At 46.3% G+C, this 4,499-nt stretch overlaps 1 pseudogene; it reads left to right on the forward strand.

Moving 5' to 3' along the window:
- Positions 1-768: 768 nt before the first annotated feature.
- On the forward strand, positions 769-3,852 carry LOC106339775 (annotated as a pseudogene).
- Positions 3,853-4,499: the final 647 nt, after the last annotated feature.

Below are 4,499 nucleotides of genomic sequence, written 5' to 3' on the forward strand. Positions count from 1 at the left end.
CAACAGACAACCAACGCACAAGAGGCTGCTCGCCAAGCAGTCGCCGACCTCGCTGCTCAGCAAGTCGAGCAACAAGGCGCTCCCATCGGAAAGCGGAACCTTCCGCGCAACTTCCCCACCACTCACTCCGCAATCAATCCGCCTCCCTGCACTAGACAAGACTATGAACTCAAACCCGCTTTGATCAGCTTGGTGCATCCGAAAACGTTCAACGGTCTCGCAGCTGAAATCCATTTGGACCACATTGAGAATTTCGAGATAGTCTGCACCTTCTCTCGCGCGAATGGAGTGGCACCAAATTACATCAAGTGCACGCTGTTCCCATTCTCCCTGGAAGGGAAAGCAGCTCGCTGGCTCGGCTCGCTCCCAACCGGTACGCTCACTACATGAGAACATGTCAGAGCGGCGTTCTTGAGCCACTTCTATACGAAGTCCAAAACCGCAGCTCTAAGGCATAAGATCTCGAATTTCAAGCAAAAGACCGACGAACCTTTTTATGACCCTCACCATGGGTTTGAGGATGACTATATTCTGGAAGTGTTCTATGATGGAGTGAGCTATGAATTTCGCAATGCTCTGGATTCCTCGAGCAATGGGGATTTCATGACACAAACAACACCAGGCGCATTCACACTGATCAAAAATATGGCGTCCAGCTCCCTCAACAAGAACAAGGAACATGATCGCTCCAAAAGCGTAAACAGCATATACGACCTTGCGGCTAAGGTTGACCAGCTGTTGAAAGGTAATCAGAGCTAAGTGTTCATCATGGAAGAAGCTGCATCCGAGAACAATGTTTCAGACACTACAACTGAGGGAGATAATACTGTGGATGATCAGCAAGAAGTGAGCTACGTCAATGGACAAGGATTGCAATACAAGAACTACCACCCGAACCCTAACGTTAGGAACAATCCTCACCTCTTTTCATATTCCAAGGCTGGCAATCCGGTTGACAACGCTCAGAACAGTCAAGGGCAGAACAACGGCTACCAGAAACCATATCAGGGAAGAACATATGTCCTGAGCCAAGCACAGCATAACCAGTTCCAGAACCAGAAACAGCAAACTGCTCAACTGACCACTCATTCGCCTACAACTGCTCTGCAAGACGAAATAAAGGGTCTAGCGACGATGATGCAGCAGCTGCTCCAGCATCAACAGATTCAAGGGAAAGCGTTGAATCAAGTCACCACGGACATCAACTCCAAGATGAACCACATGTTCAATGACCTGAGTACCAAATATGATAACGTAGCCAGCCATATCCGCCAGATGGATGTTCAGATCGCACAGACAGCTGAGAGCGTCAAGAGGCAGCAAGGTACTCTACCTTGAAAGGCCGACAAGAATCCTAAAGAATGCAATGTTGTAGCACTAAGTATTGGAAAAAACCTACCGGATACAATTACCAACAAGTTGTCAGAAGCGGAAAAGGGTAAGCAAAAAGAGGGTGAGCAACCAACATCTGAAGCACTTCCTTTATCTGACGAGGAACCAGAACAGTCTGCTGAGACTGATCCGACACCTGTCGCTCCACCAGTTGAGCCTGTTGCTCCGCGCGAATACACCCCCAAGGTTCCATATCCTGTTCCAGCAAAGACGTCTCGCAAGGATCGGGAGGAAACCAAGTGTAACAAGATGCTGGAAGATCTAACTATCAAATTACTTCTTGTAGATGCGATACAAATGATCTCTTCTATGCGCAGCTTAATGAAAGGGTTCATCTCAGGTAAGGTGACTGGAGACAGTGAGCTACTGATGGTTTCAAAAGAGTGCACTGCGGTACTTCAGAACAAGCCGATAAAAAAATTGGATGATCAAGGCAAGTTTGTTCTCTCCATACAAATCGGGAGAACTGTATTCGCCTGTTCTCTATACGATCTTGGTTCCAGCGTAAATCTCATGCCTTACTCTGTGGCAAAACGACTGGGCTTCACAAACTTCAAACCGACAAGACTCTCCCTGGTGTTCGCCGACATATCAGTCAAGTCACCGGTGGGTATTCCGGAAGATCTTCATGTCCGAGTGGGGAACACTTTTGTTCCGACAGATTTTGTGGTTCTGAAAGTTAAAGAAGAACCGAGAGATCCACTCATCCTGGGACGTCCCTTCTTGTGCACAGCTGGTGCGATCATTGATGTTCGGCAAAGCAGGATTGATCTTCACCTAGGAGACATTGCGATGAAGTTTGAAATGAACAAATTGCTGAAGAAACCGATGCTAGATGCGCAGACATACACCGTTGAGGATAACAATCAGGCGCTACTCCCTCAAGAAGGGATGATCGAGGAGATCCTTACCGACGATCCGCTCGAGCTAGCTCTGATCCGCTCTGCGACAGAGCACAATTTCATGAGCGTGGACGCGGACGGCTACGACAAGATGCTTGACTCATCCAAAAGCATGGAGAGACTTGTAACCTATCTAAGCCTGGGGGAGAAAGATAAAAGCAATCAGAGCGATACCTCTGGAGCAGTCGCTTCGAAGGGCGCTACTAAGCTGAGTATGCCTCGCGACGATCCATGGAGCGGACTGAAAGCACCAAAGATCGAGCTCAAATCCCTCCCAACGGGGCTCAGGTACGCGTTCTTAAGGCCAAATTCTATTTATCTTGTTATTTTGAATTCTGAACTGAACAATGTGGAAACAGCTAAACTCCTGTGTGAGCTGAAAAAATACCGTACGGCATTAGGTTATTCACTAGCTAACATTCATGGCATTTCACCTGATCTTTGCATGCATAGAATACATCTAGAAGATGAATTGATGACTTCTATAGAGCATTAGAGGAGGTTAAATCAAAATCTTAAAGGTGTTGTAAAGAAAGAGATAAAGAAACTTCTAGAGGCTGGTGTGATTTATGTCATCTCTGATAGTAACTGGGTTAGCCATGTTCATGTAGTTCCTAAGAAGGGTGGAATAACTGTCATAACAAATGAGAAGAATGAACTGATCCCTACTCGAACAGTAATTGAACATCGCATGTGCATAGATTTTCGCAAATTGAATGTTGCGACTCGCAAGGATCACTTTCCATTACCTTTCATTGATCAGATGCTTGAACGATTAGCTAACTACCCATAATATTGATTTTTAGATGGTTGTTCAGGTTTCTTTCAGATCCCTATCCACCCGGATGATCAAGAGAAGACAACATTCACGTGCCCATACAGTATGTTTGCATACAGAAGAATGCCATTCGGCTTGTGCAATGCTCCTGCGACATTTCAACATTGCATGATGTCTATTTTCACTGACCTGATTGAGGATATAATGTAGGTTTTCATGGACGATTTCAGTGTCTATGGAAGCTCTTTTACTGTTGGTTTAAAAAACTTGTGCATGGTACTGCAGCGCTACGAGGAGAAGGATCTAATGCTGAACTGGGAGAAGTGCCACTTCATGGTTAAGGATGGGATTGTTCTTGGGCACAAGATCTCTGAGAAGGGGATCGAGGTCGACAAGGCAAAGATTGAAGTCATGATGAGTTTGCAGCCACCAACATCAGTCAAGGGAATAAGGAGCTTCCTGGGGCACGCGGGTTTTTACAGGAGATTCATCAAGAATTTCTCAATGATCGCAAGACCACTCACGAGACTGCTCTGTAAGGATACCAGATTCGAGTTTGACAGCGAATGTTTAACGACATTCTACACGATCAAAGGAGCCTTGATCAGTGCACCAGTCGTTCAGCCTCCGGACTGGGACTTACCCTTCGAGATCATGACAGATGCTAGTGATTTCGCGGTAGGAGCAATGTTGGGACAGGGAAAAGATAAGAAACTGCATGTGATCTACTACGCGAGCAGGACGATGGATGAAGCCCAATGCCATATGCGACAACGGTGAAGGAGCTTCTGGCCATAGTCTACGCCTTCGAGAAATTTTGGTCCTACCTAGTAAGATCTAAAGTGATAGTGCACACAGATCATGCAGCTCTGAAGTACTTGCTGACGAAGAAAGATGCCAAACCGCGCCTGCTCCGATGAATCTTCCTGCTCCAGGAATTCAACCTTGAGATCAAAGACAAAAATGGGATTGAGAATGGATTCGCCGACCAATTGTCTAGAATGAAGATCGACGACGAGACTGTTCTAGATGATAGTCTCCCTGAAGAACATGTCTACTCGATTGGTCTATATGCCGAGAACAGCCCAGATACTCATGCCACAAACTGTTCTGCTGATTGTTCCGCGGTAAGCTTCTCTGATTGTTCTGCGGATTGTTCCGCCGACCCGGGACACTTTGTTGCGACTATAAAAAAGAGGTACTCCCACCTACCGTGGTTCGCTGAGATAGCAAATTTCTTAGCAGCAGTGAAAGAACCGGTTGAGTTTACTGGGAATGAGAAGCGAAAATTTCTAAGAGATGCAAAACTCTACTTTTGGGATGAACCGTTCTTGTATCGACACTGCAAAGATAGAGTGTTCCGACGCTGTGTTCCGGAAGCTGAAATTCCGGAACTCTTGCTTCATTGCCATGGTTCTTCTTATGCC

The sequence above is a fragment of the Brassica oleracea genome, chromosome C1, assembly GCF_000695525.1.
Source record: "Brassica oleracea var. oleracea cultivar TO1000 chromosome C1, BOL, whole genome shotgun sequence".
NCBI classification, from domain to species: domain Eukaryota; kingdom Viridiplantae; phylum Streptophyta; class Magnoliopsida; order Brassicales; family Brassicaceae; genus Brassica; species Brassica oleracea.